Source organism: Callorhinus ursinus, unplaced genomic scaffold (genome assembly GCF_003265705.2).
Source record: "Callorhinus ursinus isolate GAN/ISIS: 27379988/994484 unplaced genomic scaffold, GSC_fseal_2.0 scaffold1, whole genome shotgun sequence".
Classification (NCBI taxonomy): Eukaryota; Metazoa; Chordata; class Mammalia; order Carnivora; family Otariidae; genus Callorhinus; species Callorhinus ursinus.
The window spans coordinates 139,289,142-139,312,943 of record NW_027397063.1 but is presented as its reverse complement, the minus strand read 5'-3'; positions in this window follow the sequence as shown (position 1 = coordinate 139,312,943).

The following is a 23,802-nucleotide window of genomic DNA, read 5'->3' as shown; positions in this document are numbered from 1 at the left end:
TAATATCACAACGACATACCTGACAAAAGACTCAGTAAATCCTCGGAGATGAGAATTATCAGATACAGAATATGAAAGAAATATTCCTACTGTTTTTAAAGAAATAAAAGAAGGAATTGAAAAAAAAAAGGAATCGAAAATATGAACAAAGGAGTAAGAGAGTAAAAATGGCCAGAAGGAACTGAAAAATAACCAATTTGTACTTCTGGAAATGAAATGAAAGCCTAACAATGGAAATTTACAAACCGATGGCAATTAACAATGGAAATTTGAAACTCAGTGGGTGTGTTCAACAGCATATTTAGGACTGCTGAAGCAAGAATTAATGAACTGGAAAAAACATGAAGAAATCACAAAGAATGTGGTACAGAAAGGTATCGATTATGAAGTTACACACAGTCTGGTTTGAGTCCTAATTTGTCTGAGAGAAAGGGAGAGACAATGGTCAAAGAAGCAATTGCAGAGAACTTCCCAGGATAGATGAACGACACCTAAGATGCCTTACCTGTAAATGGGGACAGGGATTTCTGCCTTGCCGAATTATGGCGATTAAATAAAATAAGAGATAAGAAAATACTGAATATACTATCATTAGACTGTATAAATTTCAGCTCAGTTCTGCTCCTCAAACAGTGATTGAGCACATACAATTATAGCTACCACATACAACATTTGCTAAGTGAGGCAGCCTTCTAAGCTGTCAGCTTCTCTAAGTGTGCTCCTTGGACCAGCACCACTGGCATAATCCAAGAGTTCGTAAGCCAGATGGTTTCTGGGGCCCCACCCCAGACCTGCTCAATCAGAATCTGCATTTTAACAAGATCCCCAGATAATTTGTATGCACATTACAGTGTGAGAAACACTGATCTAAGCACATGAATTAATTTATTTAATCCTTAAAACAACTCTTTGATTCAAATCCTGACTCTAAAGCCCTCACCCAGTCTTGGAGTCCCGACACCCAGCACAAGGTCTGGCTTGAGGTGCTGGTCCTGAATAAACATACATTTTGCTCTTTTTCCCATCTGGAAGGTGAGGAGATTACTGCCGAGGGCAAAATTAGGTCCGGGGAGGGTCTACCTACCACAGGGTTCAGGGGCAGTTGAACCTTGTGTCCCAGGGCTTTATCTAATTCAAGTTTACAGTGCAATGGAGTGAGAACTTGGAGTTCCTTAACCCCGAAGCCCTGCAGCCATTTCGAGTCCCGTCTATTTACTCAGTTCTTGCAGAGGAAGAATTAAGAGTTAGAATAAAGAAATCACCAAGGCTCGGTGACCCAGTCTTTCCTTTTGATAGGTGGGCATATTTATGACCGCAAAAGTAGCCACGGGCACCCTGGATGGGGGTACAGCCTTGAGAGCCAACAGCCTGGGAAGACCTGGCATCATTTGCAAATTGGTGGATGTGTTTCAGGAAAGCCCTTGCTCCACTTCTGGGTGCCTCGGCACTCACCCAGAGGGAATCATTAATCAGCCCGATCGCCTTAATTAAAGCTCTCCAATATTTCAGTGGAGATTAATATCTATGTGCAGAGAGCTGAAGTTTCAGCTTTAAATGCAATAAGCTCAAAACTCTGAGTCACACATGCTCTAAATTCCATCAGCCCCTCCAGGGCAGAACAATGCAGAGGATGGCTCGGAAGGTCTTAGGGGGACTTGGTGTGCATGGAATAATTATTGCTACTAAATACCATTACTACTGCCACCATCCTACTAATGTTAGCCACTAACAGTGGCTGTGTCCCAGGCACTGTGCAAAGTTCTTTGCCTGCATTATCTCTTAATCTTTACAACCAGCCCATGGGGTAGGACTTATTACCCTATTTTTCAGATGAAACAGTTGAAATTAAGTAACATGCCCAATAGCAGAGCTTGTGAATGTCATTGCTGGGATCTGAATATACTTTTAGTTCATGTCCTCAAACAACCTCCCAAGATGCTCGGGTTTTCTTATGCTTCTCTCACCTTTGGGGGTCCCATGACATTCCCGTAGAGTCCTTCCCAACCCTTTAATTGGCAAAGGGATTACAGCGGTTGGAATGTTTCCTGCAGGAAACATCTGAGTATGTCTCTATCTGGCTGAAACTATCAGGAAATACGTCACCTCATGCTCCTGGCTCCTGGACAATGGTCCGGAGGAAGGTGGGCATCAGAGAGGAAGATGGATATCATCACAGTGGCTCTGGCCCTCAGGGTAGGTGGGACCAAGAAAGCCCTCTGCAGACATGACACTTGAGTGGAATCTGAGGGTGAATGGGAGGGAACCAGGAGGAGGTGGTTAGAGGCAGTGGGAACAGTCAGGGAAGAGATGACGAGCGCCATAGAACTGGACCATGTTCAGCCTGGTGGAGTGTGGCACTGGGCACAGGACGGCAAGGAGAGCTGGCTGGGGGCAGATCATACAGGGTCTTGAATGTCATGGATTTGGAACTCATCTGGAGGCAAGCCCTTTGTGGTGGCATGGAGACCCACAATCACGTTAGCTTTGCAGCAAATGGATTGGCGAGGGAGAAGCTAAAAGCACCAAGACAAGAAGGAGGCTGTAGTAGTAATTCAGGAAGCACTGGGGAGGGAGGGAAAGAGAAATGAACACATTTGGATGTGATTTAGGAAATCCAATCGATAGGACTTGGTGATTGATGCATAGAGGGATCTGAGGGTGTTACCAGGTCTCTGGCTTGAGTGAGTGGGGACAGATGGGGAAGGTAGGGGGAAGAACCAAATAAAGGACACTGTCCACCTGACAGGGGGTCTGATGGCTCCAGCTGCCTGTCAGGAAAAGCCCCAAGGTTAGCCTTCATGAAAATGCAGATCTGAGGCTGGGGCAGAGCTGCTGATCGGAACCTCTGCGCTCCTCTCTGTGTCCTGGATGAGGATGCTTTGGCGAGCAGGACAGAGCAAAGCCGCACACATATGCCAAGTGGACGAGCCCACAGATGCTGATAATTGGTATTCTAGTAACCCGGACGGTCAGCAGGGGGGCTTTTATCTGTGTTTTTGTGGCATTTGCTTGGGGTGACTCAGAGCGATTTGAATGTCTTTGCTGCTTGCAGATGTGGCTGCATGGTAATGCATTCCTTTGTCTTGTCCAAATATTAATAAAAATACTTTGCATAGAGCTGTATGCGCCTTTCTGGAAGGTCTGAGGTCTTTGAACAGGTTCTGGCTGAGGGAGAATTGATCTCTGTGGGGGAGAAAGCTATATCCCTGTGTCACACACCAAGTCCCTCGGCTGAGGGTTTCAGAGCTGTTGGTGAAGGGACGGTGAAGGGACTGCTTTTTCAGAGGTGATAGCATCTCCCGAGGCGGCTCAGCTGTGGTATCAAGATTGGGAGCCTCTGACTCCCACTGAAGCTGATTCTCCCTCTGACCCTCCCCGCTCTCATGTACTCTCTCTCTCATTCTCACTCTCTCGAAATAAATAAATAAATCTTTTAAAAAAAAAAGAAGCTGAGCCTGGAAAGACCGAATTATACCCACCTGAGGTGGAGCTGGGCTTAATCACAAGGAGCTTGGTTTCTTCCCGATGTCCAGGCCACTCACTACTTCTGATTTTGGACAAAGGGGCCCTGGGTGAAGAAGTGGAAAGAAATGCCAGGGTAGGTGTGTGCTTTTGCTCACCCCTCTTATGTTCAAAAAAGCCCCTGGAGGCAGACATTCTCATTCCACTTGGAGATGAGGAGCTAGAAGCCAAGAGAAGTTAAGACCTTGCCCAAGACCACACATTGAGAGCTAGCGCTGTGACCTCACCCCAGGGCAGTCTGATTTTTCCCTTCTTAATAAGATACAAAGAAGACAGAAGAGAACATCCACAGGGTTCTAGGGGGACATTTCTGATTCTTCGTGTGGAATGCACACACCACCTCAAAGTTCTACCCAAACCCCAGGGAATCAGCAAGGCTCTGCTGAGCTAATGGAAGCCATGAAAATTAATGGCAGAGTCAGGTCCAAAGTAGCCACAAGGGGCTAATCAAAGGCCAAATCTAACAAGATGATATGGAACGTGTGTTATATATTATTAGTCAGATTCTTGAAAGTAACGTCCAGTAGACGTGCCCATGCATCGCAGAGGTGTTTTGCATTTAGTGAGCTCAACTACCCAGTCAAGTAGGCACTGTTATCCCATTTTACAGACAAGGGAACTGAGGTGTAGAGGTTAAGTGATTGGTCAAGGTCATGCTGCTAAGAAAGTGGGGGGTCCAGATCTGACCCAGGACCAGGCAGTCTGATCTAAAAGCCCATCTTCTTGACCACTGGGCATTGTTACCTTGTGATAGCAGCTAGCTCAAAACCTTGCTTGTATGGAACACGAGATGCACTTCCACTAACATCAGAGAGGGAATAAGGATGCTTAGGTTGTTTATCATTGCCACTGCCATTTGACAACTTAAAGAATAGAGTAAACAGAGCAAAGGAATAAGCAGAATTAAAGCTCGTCTAATCATTACTCATAGATGATATTATTAGTAACTAAAAATCCCCCAAGAGATCCAACTGAAAAACTATTTACAGCAATACAAGATTACAGTAGGAGGGTCATATTTTAAAATAGCAAAATCAATGATTTTTCTATATTAGCAATAATCACCTATAAATATTTTTTTAAAAATCCTATTTAAAACAGGAATACAAATGTTAAAGTCTCAGCCAACAAGAAATATACAGAAACAATATATAGACAACCACATTCTTAGTGAGAGACTTGAAAGAAGACAAGAATAATTTAGGAGACACACCTACACGAGAGTGGGAAGACCCCATACTGATGGATGCCAATCATTCCCATGTTAATTGTTGAGTTGCCATTCTGTTAATTCTATGTCGACGTTTTTCCAATCAAGATAATGGATATACACGGGAAGACAATCATCCCCAAATTAATGGTTCCATGAATTTCCTGTAACTATATTCAAAGATAGGTCTTTTAATCGAGGTGACACATGTTCTTGGTTAAAAAATCAAATTGTACAAAAGGGTTTATGAAGAGAAACGACTGTTTTTTCTTCATCCCTTCCCAGCCTGGACCCCACTCTTCGGAGACAGCTCCTATAAGTACATTTAGCTCTTTCTTCTGAAAGTTACCTCTATATTTTTAAATATATTTTGCTGCAATTTATAGACTGATCAGTTTTGGACATTAATTATTGACCTACTGCCATGACAGATGAAGACTTAGTTCCCCTCCCCTGCTTCTCCATCTCTCCCCAATGTCCCAGTATAATACTATCACTCTTTATTTTTTCTCTGGGTTACATTTGTCACTTTTGGAGCAATCTGCTTGGATTTTATTTCTTGTTAGGTCCATAATAGCAACTTCTCCCTCATGTTGTAGGATGAGCTTTACATCCCTACAGATCTCCTACCCCTTCCACTCCATCGTCTGTATTTAAATGTCCATGTTATCAAGCTGGCGGAGGTTTATATTATGTTCTTCGATCCTGAAGTCTCCTTGTTGGAGTCTAGGTCAGTTTTTTTTTTTAAGATTATATTTATTTATTTGAGACAGAGAGAGAGAGCACACGCCTGAGTAGGGAGGAGTAGAGGGAGAGGGAGAGGGAGAGGGAGAAGCAGACTCCCTGCTGAGCAGGGAGCCTGACAACGTGGGGCTTGATCTCAGGATCCCAGGATCATGACCCGAGCCGAAAGCAGATGCTTAACCAACTGAGCCACCCAGGTGCCCCTCTAGGTCAGTTTTATTTTTAATTATTTATTTATTTTAAAAGATTTTATTTATTTCTTTGACAGAGAGAGACACAGTGAGAGAGGGAACACAGGCGGGGGAGCGGGAGAGGGAGAATCAGGCTGCCTGCCGAGCAGGGAGCCCGATGGGGGACTCGATCCTAGGATCCTGAGATCATGACCTGAGCCGAAGGCAGACACTCAATGACTGAGCCACCCAGGCGCCCCTCTAGGTCAGTTTTAAATGGAGAAAGTCATTAACAGACATTGCATTGTCATGACTACATAAACATTGTTCACTGTAGAGCCCACCAGTGTGCGGGGCATGACGGTAACTTCCCTGCACGGGTTTGTTTTTATTTTCCCCGGGGTTGAAAAAACAGCTTTCCTCTTCTTTTTCCACTGTTTGGTCTCATTGCCTCCTTCGCTTCAAATTCTCATGGAAAGTATAAGATCTCCCAAATCTTGCCCCAGTGCCTACGAGGCTTCTGTCCTGTTCCTCTTGGGCTGGGGTACGGGTCTCTCCATGCCTTCTCCCCCTCCCCCTCTCTGTGGGCTCTATTGTCTCTTGGAGGACATGTCTACTTCCTTATTTTGGGAGTGGGGGCTCACATCCTATTGGATTCCTAAGAAAAGACAGATGGGAGCTAATTTTTCTCCCTTCCACGGAACTAAAAATGACTTTATTCTACTCTTATTCTGAATGGCTTAACTCTCCCTGATGATCCTTGTCTGAAGCATTTATTTCATTCCGGGCTGCAAACTGGTAGATTTTCCAATTTCTTCTTTCCTTCCACAACTATTAGCTGGCATTCCTGTATAAAGAAGATTTTTTTCTTTTTCTTTTTTCTTTTTTTTTTTACTCATTAACTAGGTGTAAACTATTACTCCTAAAAAGCAGAGAATGGCTTAGTTCTTCCCTCTCTCTTTTTAATGTCAGTTGAACACATCCGTGAAACAGAAAGCACAAAAGTCGGGTAGCCTTTCCATGGGGTTGATGTATAAGCAATCCACGGTGATTTCTGGGTTTCTTTCTGTTTGGGAATCAGAGGGACGGAGTGGAGGTGGGGGCATCCTGCACCAAATGGATTCAAATCCCGAGACTTTGTTTCAGGACCGGTAGAGAAAGAAGATAAATCTTACCTCCTGGGAAAGCTCCCCGGCCTCTCCTGTGGCATCGTGCAAAGAATATTCGAGGCACCAACTCGACCCACTGTAATTCTGGCGTTTTAAAATTTCATGCTCCAGATGTTTTTAGAATTAATTGCTGTTCCTAGTGAAGCTGTGCCCGCCTTAGCAAAGGCGGCTTCTTCCTCGCTCTCCCCACAAGCCCTGCCCTCACAGGGGGGCTTGTGTAAAGGAAAAAGATCCCAAATGACTCTCCAGTCCTATTTGCTTAATCTGTTGTGTTACAGTGAATACCCCTGGGTTTGGAGTTCATTGGAGCTTTGCAGTAAAAGGAGAAAAGGAGGACATTTAAGATGTTCTGTAATCCCCTTGTCTCTTGGAGCAAAGATTGTAATTTCTGGTTCAAAGGAACTCTAGCAGAGAAATCTGCCTTGTTTTGTTTGTCCCAGGGGAAAAAAACACAACAGCCACCCCCCCCCCCCCAAATGGCCTCCTTTCCTGCTGTGTGTGTGCATATCTACACATTCACCCACTCCTCCTTGGCTGGGGATTTCATTCCTTTCTCAACCCAGGTGTGGGTGCTCTGCGGCTGTTTTAGATTCTGAGCGGGGGTGGGGAGGTGGGCCGGGATCCGTGGAGATGCGACACATATGGTGTGGCCCCATTCCGTGGTGGAGCGCGCCTTTTCCACACGCTCCCCGGACGGTTTCTGGAGGCGAGTCATAACGGCTCACAAAGTTCCCTGATCAGGAAAATGACAAGCTGGAGCCGAGCAGAAGTCCTGTTTATGAAGTGTCCTGCCCAGTGTGGACATGGAACAGGCAGTAGAGACATGTCACACCACTCCCGCCTTGCCTCCAATAAGGGCTATTCTAAAACCTCCCCCAGACCTGCCGGTTTGTGCCTCCATGTGTACATGGATTAATAATGGGGATCAAGGGGCGCCTGGGGGGCTCAGTTGCTAAGTGTCTGCCTTTGGCTCAGGTCATGATCCCAGGGTCCTGGGATTGGCCCTGCATCAGGCTCCCTACTCAGCGGGAAGCCTGCTTCTCCCTCTCCCACTCCCCCTACATGTGTTCCCTCTCTAGCTGTGTGTCTCTCTGTCACATAAATAAAATCTTAAAAAAAAAATAATGGGGATCAAGTGGCATGCTTTGTGTGGAGGTAGATGGGAAAGCTCTGTGCTCACAGGCAAGAATTCTTCTAGCAGTGCCATGCATAAAGGGGAGAGACCTTGGGGAAGATTGTACTAAAACTTCCTCTCCTCTGCATATGTGGGTGGGGGGTGGGAACAGTGCCTTCTTATGTTAGGGAACTAGGCCACCAGAAAGGCAGTGCTCATGATTCACATGACTCCCAATTAGTTTGCCATTTTTTTTTTATTTCAAAATGACTATATATATGCATTTTTCTTAATACTTGAATATTGTAAAAAAAAAATCAAACACGAAAGAGAAAGTTCAAATCCCCCCATCCCATGGTGAGAACTACTGTTAGTGGCTGGGTATACAGGCATTTGGATTTGTTAAAAACAAAATTCAACTGAGTCAAATTTGAAGATTTTATTGGCTTTATTCAATGATTCATGAATCGGCAGCATCCCATCTAGTAGAAAGAAAGGAGCTCTGAGGAGCTGTACAAAATGAAAGACTTAAGAGGCAAAAGGGAGCAGGAACAAGGAAGTTATACTAGGCAAAAGGTTAGGTTGGTTGTTGCAAGGTCACTGTCCTGTAGGGGTGGGTGGGGGTCTATCAGGCAGATGACAGGACTAGTGCTGGTCAGGTGACTCCCGATCGACTGGATTAAGATTCCATTTCCAGGAGACCCAAACTGTAATTAAGTGAAGTCTTGCTTTGGTGACAGGAGGTTTAGCATAAGGGACTTCATTTTGGGCCTGTTGTCTTGTTTTGAGCAGACTTAGAAAATGAATGTAAAGATAGGTGAATAACTTCAATTTTATTACATAAATGGAGTATCAAATTCTGTTTTCTCTCTCGTAACGGACATATTTGGCCCTCTTGTCTGTGTAAACCTGCATCAGCAGCATCTGTCCGAATCTGCCCATCTTTGCATGGAATCTATTGCCTGGAATTTTGGATCCTCTTTCCTACTGCTCCTGGTCTAAGGTCCTGATGTCACAAAGACTCCCTGTGGAGTGTCCCCTAACCTCTTACCTGGGGACTGCGGACAAGTATATCTGTGTTTTAGCACCTTCTCCTCTCCTTAAGCACAAACCACAGTGACGTTCTGAGACAGTGTGGGCCCCAAAGCAGGCAGGGCCCCCACGGCACCAAGATGCCCATTTGTGTTTTGGGATCCCCACTATTCATGAAACACTTCAACCAGTTGTTCTTTCTCAGAGAAGGCCAGTCTGGGAAGCTTTGAACTAGGTCTCTGTTAGGCTGCTCCAGCCTCATTTTCTTTTCTTCCTCGTTTCCTGTTTGATTGGAAGTAGCTGAGACAGGTGATACTGACATCTGATACTTACAAAATCCCCTAAATGATGTAACCAGCTCTACACCCACCGCCCAGGTCAGGGCGCCGGACAGTCCAACGCGCAGGTGCTTTCTCTTCCCCGCCTTTCTCTCTGCCCACGTTGTAGAAGCTCTTCTGGCTGCCTGTAGGGCCACCTGTAACCAGGAAACACTTAGCTGGGCCCCTGCATTTCGTACCCCAGACACCACTTCCTTAACTGCCCCCCCCCCCCCGCCCTCCCGCGACCTTTTCCAAAGAGGTCACCACCGTGGAGGAACCAGCCTCTTTCCTCCAGTTTCTTGCTTTTTCCCAACTCCGCTTTCCGGCATCCCCACCTCGGCCTGGACCCAGATCCAGACGGGAGTTCGGGGCAGCAACCCCCCTGCAGCCCCGACACAGTCCGGAAGGGGTTAAACTCAGGCGAGCACCAGCTCCAGCAGTTAATCCGGGATTCTCGGCACTGATCTCCGTGCCTGTCATTTGCATTTCTCTCCTTTGTGCGGGCTTTTCTTCCTCCCTTTCCCCGGGCCCGGCGCCCACATTAGCATAGCGCGCTCGGCGCGCCGGCTGCAGGGCCCCCGCTGTGTGCCAGCCTGAGCAATCTGCGGGCGCCATCAATTTTTCAGCACTTTGCTCATTTCTCATTACAGTCAGGCCCGTGCGGCTCCCCACTCAACACCCTCGTCGGCCGTCCTGCCGGCGCGCTGGCGAGCCAGGCTCTGTCACGTCCCTCCCCGACCCTCCCGAGCATGCACTTGCTTGTTGAGGCTCCCACCATAATTAATCACAGTATTAATCCTGGCCAAGCCTGTCTTCCTGAATAATTATGTCAACACGCTTGGGTGCCTGGGCCCGACAGAAATTTTACCAAACCTTGAGCCCCAGACGATATCTTCGTAGGCAGGACTGCCGCGGGGCCCCGGGCTCCTTGCCTACCCCTGCCGCACACTCACGTGCACACATGCACGCGGCCCTGCTCGCGCACACGTGCAGGCGCACACTCTGCACAAAGCTAGAGGCCCGAGGGACGAGCAGAATGGTGCAGCTCACAGTAAACAGCATTTCTTTTCAAACAAGGAAACATGGCCACACAATGAAGTTATCTTTAGGTACCAAAGTGGGTGGTTGTCATAGCAATGCGTGCATTATTAAGAGAGTGTTGTTCATCCTGGCAGCTAATCTTATAATGAGGCTGGCTCATTATCACGTTGTGGCAAAGTTGGCTTTTGCTCTCCTTTTAGCTGTGGGCCTGGGGTCCAGCAGGGTCCCTGTCTCCAAGCTGGATCACTGATTCCCAGCATGCATCTTTAATTTGGCTACCCCATCCTCCTTCCCTGTTCTTCCCCGGGTGTGTGGGGGCGGGAAGTAGGGGAGGGGGGGTGGTGGCAGATGCAGGAGGCTGGGGCCTGGCAGGGCTCCTGGTGCCTTTGCCTCCTAGATGTCCCACAGTTGGTGCCTGCTATAGTGTGTGAAGCACTTGACCATACCTGAGAACGACATTGGCCCGGTTATCTGGGGCTCATATGAATGAAAATTCCGGATTGGCTTGCAAACAATCAGTTCCACCACTTTTCTTCTCTGCCTGCTCCTCAAGTCTACCCTGTCCCAGGACACCAACCTAATGGACCACATACTACATCACAGCCAACCTTTCATGGGGACTTCTTCACTCCCCAGTGGTCACTGGAATTTTGTGAGTCCCCAGGATTCATTAAAAGTCCACTCTCACCTCAAGTTTGGGAGTCTGGTGACTCTCACTTTATGACCAGATATCCAGTTAGTTGTTTTCTTTCTTTTTTTTTTTTTAAAGACTTTTTTTTTTTGTTTATTTGTCAGAGAGAGAGAGAGAGAGAGCACGAGCATAAGCAGGGGGATGAGCAGGGAGAGGGAGAAGCAGACTACCTGCCGAGCAAGGAGCCGGATGCGGAACTTGATCCCAGGACCCCGGGATCATGACCTGAGCCCAAGGCAGACACTTAACCGACTGAGCCACCCAGGCGCCCCTTATCCAGTTAATTTTAAATAGTTTTGGATATCATTTGCCATTGCCTTTTTTGTCGGTCTCTGTTCGGGTTTTTTGCAGATTGCTACAAAAGTCTATTGGGCTCAAGTTTATTTTCACGCAGCTTGTGATTTTCATCCTCCTCTTTCCTTTTAAATTAAACTGCATCTAATTTTGCTCACCGTCTGGGTTAGGGGAGCATCCTCTACAAAGGGAGAGGAGGAAGCAAAGTAACCAGCTGCCTGGTATGCCATCCAGGGAGATGGTCGCCACGGACCTGAGAGGTGAGCCAGGGAAGGGCAGTGGCTTGTACCGCCCTGTCTTATGAAGTGTTGTGTCACAGTGAGCAGAGGTGCTGCCTTCCCAGGGACAGCCCTCGGCAGCGCACAGATGCCCCCCGCACTGCCCGACTCCAACCTACCCGTTCCTCAGAGGCCCTGGGATGCGCTAGCGTTTTGTGCTGGGTTTCCTCGGGGCACAGTCCACAGACATGAGAATCACCTGGGAATTGATTAGAAAAGCAGATTCTAGAATCCCCTGACCGGTTGGAGCTGCCGGATTCTACAAGTTCCTCAGGTAAATATGATGCACATAGATTATTTCTCATGAGCCTCTTTGTTTAATTTAATAGAGTGTTTCCTTTACCTTTCCCCCCCTTTTAAAAGTAACGTAGGGATCCGGCGAGGCTGGTTCAAACAATGAAAAGGAGGAATAGTCCTTGTCTCCAGGCTTCCTCCCCCATTTTTTTTTTTTTTTGTGTATCTTCCCAGAGATATTCTTGCATACATATGTGTATAAATCCCTTTAAAATCCACAAATGGTGGCATCCTAAACACACCATTCTGTCACTTGCTTTCTTCACGATGCAATATATCTTGGCTATGGTTTCATATCAACACATTGAGATCTTCTTCATTTTTTAAAATGACTTCGCAGTGCATTTTGTATGGGATGTAGCATGTTTTATGGGTTTCGGATAGAAGCTGGTGTCAGCTCCTACTCAGGCACCTTTCTTTTCGCAGGCTATAAGAATTCTGCCTCAGAAATCTGCAACAACCCCTGGGGAAAGGGAGACAATTGATGTTTTTGTGAGCCCTACTTTAGACCCTAGGGTAGCCTGTCTAGCCCAAGGCAGACCCTGATTCCAGGATTTCAGTGTGGGTGGCTTATTTGGGAGGTGATCACAGGCAACACCTGTAGGAGAGTGGGGATGAGCTGGTGTATTTATCCGCCACTGACTGTTTGTGGGAAGTGGGGTGTTAAATTCCCCGGCACTTCTGGTCTGTTTCTCTGGGCGGGCAGGTTGTAGTGTCCGGAGAAAGCAGATCTCAGGCAAAGAGATGCTAGAAGTTGGGCAGGTGGGCACTGAGACAGAAAGGGAAAAGGCATGTGGTTGCGGTACCAACAGCAGGTTGCTACCCAACTGAAGGCCAAAGTTTCCAGACTAATCTCTATACTCAAAAAGTGCAACTGTGGTGCTGGAAAAACAGATTCTATTCCTAGTTCTGCTCCTACTGGTCGGTGACCTTGAGTGAGTTGAATCATTCAAGCTTTTGGAGCTTTACTTTCCTCATCTGGAAGATGGGATTGGTAGCACCTACCTCTCAGGATTGCTTTGAGGATTAAATGTGATTTCCAGTTTTGGAAAAAGGGCTTCAGAGCTCAGCACGTGGGTGACTACTGTTCTTGCATAACAGCTGACCCTCTGGGAAAGAAGGCAACTTGTGTCCTTCAGAACCTGCCCGAGATCACCAAATCAGAGCTCCAGTCCCTGAAGTCACTCATGTTATTCTCTACAAATACCAAAGTCAAATTCAGACCAATCCAAATGGCACCAAGATGGCCACCAGAATGGGAACAAAATGATTCCCAGGCAAATCCTTTCCATCAGGAGAGAAGCCAACCCTTTGATTCCATAGTAGCCAGACTACCTTATTTATTTTTCAAAAATAGCCTAGATTTTAGAGTCAGAAAGGTTCTTTTTAAATATTTTTTTATTTAAATTCAATTTATTTAATATATGGTGTATTATTAGTTTCATTGATAGAATTTAGTGATTCATCAGTTGCAAACAACACCCAGTGCTCATTACATCACGTGCCCTCCTTAATGCCCATCACCCATTACCCCATTCCCCCACCAGCAACCCTGAGTTTGTTTCCTAGAGTTAAGAGTCCCTTGTGGTTTGTCTCCCTCTCTGATTTTATCTTATTTCATTTTTTCCTCTCTTCCCTTATGATCCTCTGTTTTGTTTCTTAAATTCTACATATCAGTGAGATCATGTGATAATTGTCTTTCTCTGGTTGACTTATTTCACTGAGCATAATAGCATCTAGTTCCATCCATGTTGTTGCAAATGGCAAGATTTCATTCTTTTTGATGGCTGAGTAATACTCCACGGTATATGTATGTATACCACATCTTCTTTATCATTCATCTGTTGATGGACAGCTGGGCTCTTTCCACATTTTGACTGTTGTGGACATTGCTGCTATAAACATTGGGGTGCATGTGCCCTTTTGGAATCACTGTGTTTGTATCCTTTGGATAAATACCTAGTAGTGTGATTACTGGATTGTAGGGTAGCTCTATTTTAAAAAAAGATTTTATTTATTCACTTGAGACAGAGAGATACAGAGAGAGAGAGAGAGAGCATGAGCAGGGCAAGAGCCAGAGGGAGAGGGAGAAGCAGACTCCCCACCGAGCAGGGAGCCTGATGCGGGACTCGATCCCAGGACCCTGGGATCATGACCTGAGCTGAAGGCAGATGCTTAATAACCATCTGAGCCACCCAGGCATCTCTATTTTTAACTTTCTGAGGAACTTCCATTCTGTTTTCCAGAGTGGCTGCATCAGCTTGCATTCCCACCAACAGTGTAAGAGGGTTCCCCTTTCTCCACATCCCCGCCAACATCTATTGTTTCCTGACTTGTTCATTTTAGCCATTCGAATCTGAAAGCTTCTTAAAAATTGTGTAGTTCCTTGGTTTCAAGCATTTTTAGCCTCAGGACCCTTTCTTTAAAGAGAATGACGTTCAAATGATGTCAAATGAAAGTGGAGTGCTCCTCCAGTGGAATTTGATGGCGACCCAGGCCCTCCCTTGGGGTCCCGTTGCACCCACCTACTCCCTTGCTCACCTCTGACAGGCCCCGGTCCCCCGCCAGGCTCCGTAGGTGCAGTTTGTAAACATCTTGTCTGGTACATCCCTTTTCAATGAGCAAAGGAAGAGGTGGGGCCCCTTGTTATCCTATGCTGGGGCCTCTTTAAATGGCCCAGGGAACCTAGACCTATGCACCCAGGGAGGGTGAAAACCCAGTTAGGGCTGTAAGACCCCAATCTCGGAGACGATGAAACGGCAGAAGTCTCCATCCCCTTGCTCTGATTCTGTGCTTTAAGGATACATTCTTTTTTTAAAGATTTTATTTATTTATTTGACAGAGAGAGACACAGCGAGAGAGGGAACCCAAGCAGGGGGAGTGGGAGAGGGAGAAGCGGGCTCCCCGCCGAGCAGGGAGCCTGATGCGGGGCTTGATCCCAGGACCCTGGGGTCATGACCTGAGCCGAAGGCAGACACTTAACCGAATGAGCCACCCAGGCGCCCCAGTTGGCTTAAGATTCTTTCTTAGGGGTTGAGCCATTAAGGATACATTCTTGAGTCCCCTTTCCTCCAGCCCCCACTCCACCTCCTCTGACCCCACCTTGAAGCTCCCAACCTGGTCCCCTGGCATTGTCAACTCATTTGCTGTGAAGCTCAGCACATTCCTTCCCCTGCTACCCTTTGCTCTCAGGCATATAAACCTGAGCTTCCTGCTACCCCCTGCCCCCAGGGACTGGCCTGCTGGGCTCACCTCCTTCCCACCAAGCCTTCTGCTTCGGGGAGGGGGATGGGAGAGATGAGCTGACTTGCCTAGTGTGGCAAAGCATCTGCAAGCCCCTGGTGCACGGCGATTTTGACCAGGTGTGATTCCCGGTAGTTGTTAGGCTGCTGTTTTCAGGCATCTTCTGTTTTGCCTTTCATCTTATCCAAAGTAGCCTCCTCTAAGGAGGCTTTGTCACCACCCCAGGAGTCAGGTAAATGGCAAAGGGGACACACTGATGGGCACATTTTTTTTCTCCAGGGGGAGGAAACAATGGAAGTGGAATTGCATGTTGCCATATGGTTTGGCAAGAACAACCCTGATCTTTCTATTGACATTTTGCCACGTCCTGGCAGGCAGGCCCCACCACCCCCCGCCAGCCTGTGTTTCCCCATGTGTAAAATTGGGGTTGTGACACCTTCCTTGGGTTGCTGTGAAGACGACATAGAATGACATGTGTGAAAGGGCTTTGGAAATAAGGCCTTCAGAAATGGAAGGGATTCCTTTACTAGTGTACCGTTTTGATGGCTCTGGAGGTGTAATCTCTGTAGGGCTGAACAGCAACCTCATAGGAAGCCGGGCACAGAGTGCGAGATGTGCCTCCAGAGAACCTCGCCCTGCCTGGAGGGAGCTGTGCCCTTCACATGCATGACCAATGGGGACGGGAGTCAGTGTAAATGTCCCAGTCTTTCACTTCTCCAGTGGGATGATTCGGAGGCACATCCTTCATATCCCAGAGGGCCCCCAGCATGACTAAGCCCCACTACTGCTCAGAAATGTGCTCTTCACTGGGTTTCCTCCGTTCCCTGCGTTGCACTTCCAATTCTCCTCTTACCCTATTCTCTGGGGCTCCCCTCCCAAATAAACTACCTGTACCCTGGTCTTTGTTTCAGGGATTGGTTTTAAGGGAGCCCAGACTGAGACACACAGTGCGTGGGCAGCAGTAGGAAGAGGGCTGAGAGGATGTGGAAGGTCAGAGGAAGGGAAGGCCTCCCACAGCTGAGAAGCTGATAGAAGGCAAGGAATAGAGATCCTTGCTGAATGGCCCAGGATGGATGCAGGACCCATGGAAGCTGCCTGTGCCCTGTTGGCATGACCCCAACTGGAGCCTAAGGCTTCCAACCCTGGGCTAGCTTGTCCTCAGAGTGTTCTCTGCCCAAACCCACTCCCAGCTCAGCTGTGCCCTGCTGAGGTGAGGACAGAGCACACTGTGCCACGGCAAAGTCTCAACGTCTCCTTTCAGGGCACACTTAGTGAGCACCTGTGCTATGAGGAGAATTTGCGGCTGCATCTGCTGGGGATGTGTCATGTACCCCAAAGCATTGTGATGATGCTAAACAACAGAAGCATACAAATAGGAGGCGGGGGAACAGGGAATTTAGGAACGAACTTACTACATGAACTTGGGCACATTTAACTTCTCTGGGTCTCTATTTCCCATCTGTAAAATCGAAGAGGGTTGGGGGTGGGGGGGACTGGCAGATCCCCATGGGTTGTCCCAGCTCTGAAATTCATATCTGACTTTTCTTCACTGACCCTAGTACCAGGCATACCTGGCAGGGACCCACCATGAAGAAATAGCCTTACAGGGAGCTCAGTGGTGGGGAACTGTGAAAATGTAATGCTCCAGAGATGGTGTGGACAGGCTGTGAGCTAACCTTCAATCAGCCTCGACTTATCCCTGCCAGGGGAGGCTCTGGGGGAGAATGCTTCCTGGCATCTTCCAGCTTCCAGTGGCTTCAGGAGTTCCTAGACTTGTGGCCACATCACTCCAGTGTCTCCCTTTCCACATGGCCTTCTCCTCTGTGTCTTCACAGGTCTTTCTTCTCTGCATCTGTATCTCCTCCTCTCCTGACTCTTCTAAGGGAACTTCCCACTGGGCTTAGGGCTCACCTGGGTAATCCTGGATGATCTCATCTTGCGATCTCAAATTTAGTTACATCTGCAAAGACCCTTTTTTCAAATAAGTTCACAGTCCCAGGTTTCAGGTGGATGCATCTTTGGAGGAGACACCGTTCACCCCATGACATCTGGCACTCCTTGATGTCCCTGAATGTAAATTGTGATACTCAAGTGCTTGAGCCTGCCTGCGGAGAGGCAGGTTCTCTAGGGCCTTGGTTCTCTTATTCTCCAGGTCACTTGGGATTGGGTATGACAGCATGAGAGGTTACTACTGGGAGAATGAATAGGAGCCAGTGGAGCCTGAGACCTTGGCCGGCCTCAGTAGCAATGGTGTCCAGTCTACAATCCTGGTTCTGACCTAGCATCTGCTCCTCCCTGGGGTGAAGGAAAGAACTAGGAGGGCAGTGAGTGGAGGGGATACCTCCTGGCATGGGGAGGTGGAGGGGTTCCCAAGAAGGGGGCTTTAGCCCAACATAAGGCTTTCATCATTGGGACTGGCCAATGCTTTCATCTTTCCAGTCTGGGCCATCTGAAACTCATTACCTCAAAGGGTTGTCACTCCAGGTGGGCAGAAAGAGCAGCACCTGGAGCAAAGAGGCCCTGTCCCAGGGACCTGGTAATCGAGAGGATAGGTGGAAATGAGCATGAAAGCTGAGTTAGTCTGATTTTTCAGCCCTGAGAAGCCTCCAGAGGAGAGAGAGAGAGTGAGCCAGGTTAGTGGGGACATTTCCTCATCAGAGGGCACTGAAGTGTTCTTTGGGGCTCTGGGGGCTGTATCGCCAGGTGCAGTAGCCTTTGGGGCCTCTGTTATTATAGCGCTGGCCACAGCTTCCCCCAGGTTTTCAATTATAAGAGGGTTGTCAATTATAAGAGGTCAGCTTGCAATGCTCAGTACAAGTGGTGATCTTTCTCATCCCCAAAACCAGAATGAGGGAAAGGTTCTGAAAGGAAGAGAGTTTGAGCGGTACTTAAAAGCAGAAGCCACAAACCACCCACCAACCCTAACTGGGCTGCAAGGTCAGGGCACTTGAAGAGGCAGAGGCAATGTCTCCTCTTGACCAGGAATTCTACTTCCCAAGACAGTCAAAGGCCTCGAGTAGTCAGTGATTCTGTGAATCTGAAAACCATCTCCAGTAGCAGCTGTGCCTCAGTTTCTCCTGAGAACTGATAGAATCTTCTTGGTCTGGACACAAGCCTGAAAAGAGAGAATATGTGTGTGGGGATGAGCTGTGTACTCCACTGGGCCTGGTAGGTTCTGGAGACAGGAAGGACAGGTAGGGCGTGCGGACAGCTGCCACAGGAGCCAAAATATGTTCCCATCCCAATGCCCTCCGTGGCAAAAACAGAAAGACAGGAGCAGAGGGAGAGGAGATGGTCCTGGGGCAACTCGCTGTTATCACAGTCATTTTACAGAAAGGCTGTCTAGAAGGAAAGCTGATCTCTTCAGAATTGTAGTTGGTTTTGCCTGAACTCAGAGTATGAATAGGATGGGGGAGCCCCTTCTCGTAGTACAGACACCCCAACATCAGGAAATGAGGAAGCCAGCCCAGAATGGTAGGGGATGTGGGAAACATCTGGAGGAAACGAGGGGGTTTCTTCCAATTACTTGGTGAAGAAATACTGGGATTCCATACCAGCACTGCACTGTACTATGGATTGTTTGTAATGTGTCTCATAAATGTGGAAGAATGATATTGAAAAAGATGTAAACTGAGGTTTATATTTTCAGTTCACTCCTTTTTACCACAGAGGTTCCCCCCCCATTCCCCACCTTTCAAGGAACTAGGATACCATCGTGAGAGAATTCCCCAGAACCCTCAGGGGATGGGCGGGGGGAACCCCAGCATAGACAGAACACTCAGGGGACACAGCACAAGGGAGAGCAGAATGTTGAGACAAGAGGGCTTCTCCCAGGCTTGGGGAAGAAGGGAGCCAGAAGGAAAGAGATGAAAGCACAGGCTCTGATGTTCCTAGAGAGAGGGACTGCAGTTCTGGTTTCTCAGTGGAGCATCAGGGAAACAGGCAGATGAGACCCAAGAGTGGGTTCTGTGTTCTGTTTCTTGGGTAGAGCCCTGGGGAGGGGTGGGAATGGCTATGGGGCATATTATGACAGCCTGGTAGAAGGGTTCTCTCACCCCCACATGGTATGGCATAGAAATAGGGACGAGAGATACTGGGCCTGAGGTAGCCAGAGGATGGGAACAAGGGACAACTCAGCAGCAGTTTGTGCAACCTGGTGACCGGGGATGATAAGATGGGGTTGGCTTAGCTGATACCTAAGGAACAGGTGACTTACTGATCAGTTGTTCCATCCAGCTCTGCCCTTGCTATGCCTTGGCCCTGTGGAAGTTTCCACGAACTTGGACTTACAGCATGTTAGTTTGAGTTCCCTGGAAGCAGAGCCTGAGACAAGGATTCATGCATAAGTAGTTTATTTGGGAGGAGATCCCAGGAAGTGGAAGTGAATGGGTGGGAAGAGTGAGTCAGGAAAGGAGGAGAAGCCAATAAAGAGGGCATTAATGATCAGGTTGCTGCTGGAAGCACTTAGAGCTCGGTTTCTCAGGGGGCCCTCTGAAGAACAAGCCTCAAAATTGTCTTCCCAGAGGACTGTTAAAAAAACAAAATTCAACGAACTAAATTTGCAGATCTAACTGGCTTTATTAATTGACCCATGAATTGAGCAGCATCCCATCTGGCAGCTAGAGGGAAGCTCCAAGGAGTTGTACAAAATGGAAGGTTTTTATACAAAGGAGGGTGGGGCAAGAAAGTTATTAGCAAAGGAAAAGGATTGTTTCAGGCAAGGTCACTTTCCCTTAGAGGGAAGGACAAGGGATCTTATCCTGTAGATTACCTCATCTTCCTTTGGGGGATGGAGAGGGCCCATGTGACAGAGTACCTCATTGGTGCTGATCAGAAAATTCCTGACTGGAGTGGTTAACACATTTCTGGGGGAGGCTGGAACTGCAATTAGATTAGGTATTAAGCCCCAGTTTGGTGACTTGGCCTGTGATGCCATTTTGGACCTGTGGTTTCTTTTTAACAGGGCAAAGAGGCTAGTTATCTCCCTACTGAGGCAGCAGAGAAGAGAGGTGTGGTGGCATATGCTTAACTTAGGTACTGGCAGTGTGCATGGCCCTGTGTGGACCTGTCCCCCACAACTGCCCAGCGGGATGTGGTGTGGAGCATCCCGAAGGCCTACTGCACAAACCTGGGAAGGGCAGGGGCAAGCAATTGCTTGAGTTTAAGTTACTGCCCCCCTTGTGGAATGAGCTCGAAAGAGAAATTAAGTTGAATAATAGAAAACTAAAGAAAGTTACATTTGTTAGACAACAGTGTTTGTAGACTGAGATTTTATATCTGCTTTATATAAAATATGAAGATTAACTTATGTCAGTCTGGTATGAGGGAAAGAATATAAATTCTGGAGTCCGACCAACATTGGGTTTGAATTCAGGTCCTATCACTTAGTTGCTGGGTGACAGTGGGTTAATCATGTCATGTCTCTGACCTTCCTTCCTGCATATGTTGAATCAGGAATGATGACACTTGTCCTAAAGAGTTGTTGAGGGATTAACAGTGATTCATGGGAAAGCCCCCATGATAGGTTTTCAACATGCATTGTTTCATCAAACCTTAGTTTTCTTTACATGGTGTTGGTCAGCTTATTCTTTTTTTTTTTTTTTGGAGAGAGAGAGAGAGTGTGTGAGCACATGTGCATGTGTGGGTTGGGAGGGGATGGGGAGAGACAGAGGGAGAGGGCGAGAGAGAATCCCAAGCAGGCTCCACACCCAGCGCAGAAGCTGACATGGGGTTCGATCTCAGGACCGTGACCTGAGCTGAAGTCAAGAGTTGGGCGCTAACTGACTGAGCCACCCAGGTGCCCCTTGGTTGACTTATTCTTAACAAAAAGTTAAGAGACTTTTTGTTACAAAGACAGCACATCTCTCTTTGAAGAAAGACCTTCTTCTTCTCTTCCCGGGAATGACCACATAACTTTATTCAAAAAGTTCTTAGCAAAGATATTTCTTCTGGATACTGTACTAAACAGATTTAAATGGGGTGAGCCCAGATGTTATTGTCCTCTGGAGTCCAGCACCGTCACACCTGGAAAGGAGACCATACAGAGCTTGGCTGTCTTGCGTCTCTTTCTATCTAAGTGTGACCCATGTTGCACATGGGCTCATTTTCCCAACTGACCTCTGAGAATGAAGCATTTGACTCTGGTATTTGTTTTGGGGGCTGGAAGCAGTATAGCAGAGGAATTCCCTTCCTTTCTCCTTTCCAAAGTCTCTTCCCACACGCCAATAAACCTGTCTGTTCTTCAGTTTATTACGACGAAGGGTGAGAAATGCGTCCGCGTTGGTTAAAGGCAAATCAACTGCAGCTGGATAGAGCTGCGATCAAGGTTTAATAAGAGTGGCGAGGTGGCAGCAATGTCTGGGGTATAGCCCTCATTAAAAACTGGCTGACTCAGTAGAAAGGCTCCTGCAGACAAAAAGTCTGCCCTCCTCAGAGGGTTGAACTTGGAGTGTGTCGCAGCTCTCCCGGAGGAAAGCACCGTGCGGGCACTAGAGCAGACAATCCTGCCCAGCATGGTGACCTTTGCTTCAGAGAGCAGTACTTGGGCTGGGGCCCCCTAAATGGACATCACAGTACCTGGGAACACTCAGAGCTCCCCACAGCCCCGCCTCACTCACAATGGAAGCCTCAGGCATGCCACAGAAAGTCCTGGAAACTCAGCTCCAGAATCTAGCTAGGCATCATTCCCATTTAATCTCGTCTGGTGTCCTCAAGTTTCCATTCCACCAAGAGGTGCATCTCCGCCCAGTCCTCTGGTGGGTTATCTATTGAGCTTTCACATTTTCTGTTCACCCCTGGATGCTTTCTGCTAACTGGATGACCTAGGCTTCTTGCTTTGAGAGGAGAGTTTGTCCTGTTGCATGAATTGCATAACATGTGTATTAGTCAGGTTTTATTACATAACAAACAGCACACACCTATTGTTTCTACTTATTGATCTGTGGGGCAGTGCAGGTGGCTCTGTTTCAGACTGTGGGTCACCATGGGACTCCTCCCTCTGGTACCAGAGGCTCCTGGGAGCAAGGCCTTCTTATGGCAGATGGCAGAGGCTTGAAAGGCCAAGCTAGATGAAACAAGTGCTTTTAAAGTCTCTGCTCACTTCACATCCACTCACATTCTACTGGGCAAAGCAGGTCACATGGTCAAGCCCATCGTGGGTGGGATGGAGATGTACTTCCTGCCTCTTTCAGTGACGGGGCAGTGCAGAGTCACATGGCAAAGGATGTGGATGCAGATGCGGTGGTGGGAGTAGTGAAGAGTTGGAAAGAGTAATCCAAAATAGCTGTCTTTCTGTGTCAAATAAGTTGTCTTTCTGTGGATTACCAAAATATGCCCTTTGTGGGCAGGTTATCAAAGTTGCCCTTTCCTTTGGGATTATACAGTCCCTAGTCTGGGTGCTTGGCTTGGCGAGTAGAAGACGGAGTGGAATTCAGCCCCCACCTGCTCCTTGGGTGGGCACCTTCGTGCAGGGTCAAGCTGCAGGTCTGGGTGCCGTGACCCTGCACCCACCCAAGGAGTGACTCACAAAGCCCGGGAATGCATTTTGTCACAACTGACTCCAAGCACTGCAGGCTGGAACAGTCTGGGATAGTTTTCTGTTTTTTTTTTAATCCAACTCAAAAAAGGATTTCTTTGGACTCCACCTTCAGAAAAGAAATGGGGACTTTTTTCCTTCTCAGAAGTAGCCTTGCCAGCCAACCACACAGGCCAGAGCCAATGTAAAAGGAATGAGATGCTTATGAAACATTCATGATTGTAGAGCAGCACATCTGTCTTTGAAGTAAGACCTTCTTCTCTTCCTGGGAATGACCACATAACCTGCAATTACCCTCATATTCCAATGTCAGAGGAAACACCACACCTTTCTGGATAGCAAGTAATAACCAATCCTGACAATGTAGGCCCGTGAGTGCAATGGTCTACAATGACTACTTGCAAAGCGCAAATGAAGTGCATAGTGTACTCCATCACTGTCCTCCAGTTTTTGTGGTGGCCAGGTGTGTGAGCATGTCATTTTCATTTTCATACTTCCTAATTATCAGAAATACAACCAATGGATTAGAATTCCAGACTCTCTATCAATTATCGTGGCTTCAGTTTGAGTTTGGAGGCAGAGCCAAGCTTTGGTAGATGGAATTGTTGGCTCTGCATCCCTCACTCTGCCCTATGTCCTCACCCTTGCCATGGCTTCACTGTGGGTGGAGTGTGGCCCTCACCCCTTTCAGTTCTGCCATGTGACATCCTTGGGCCAGTGATATATGGATGGCAGTGAGAGGTTGCCAATTCCAAGCTCAGGTCTTTTTTTTTTTTTTAAGATTTTATTTATTTATTTGACAGAGAGACACAGCAAGAGAGGGAACACAAGCAGGGGGAGTGGGAGAGGGAGAACCAGGCTTCCCGTGGAACAGGGAGCCCGATGTGGGGCTCGATCTCAGGACCCTGGCATCAGGACCTGAGCTGAAGGCAGACGCTTAACGACTGAGCCACCCAGGCGCCCCCAAGCTCAGGTCTTAAGAGGCCTTAGATTTTCTGCTCTTTCCCTGTGCATCAGAGAAGACCTTCTAGACCTCTGGGCCCTGAAACCAATACTTGTGGAGCAGATATGAGCCAAGCCTCAGTGAGGGTTAGCCCTCACAAGCTACATCCACAGCTTGAGGCAGAGCTGCTTGGCCAATCCCAG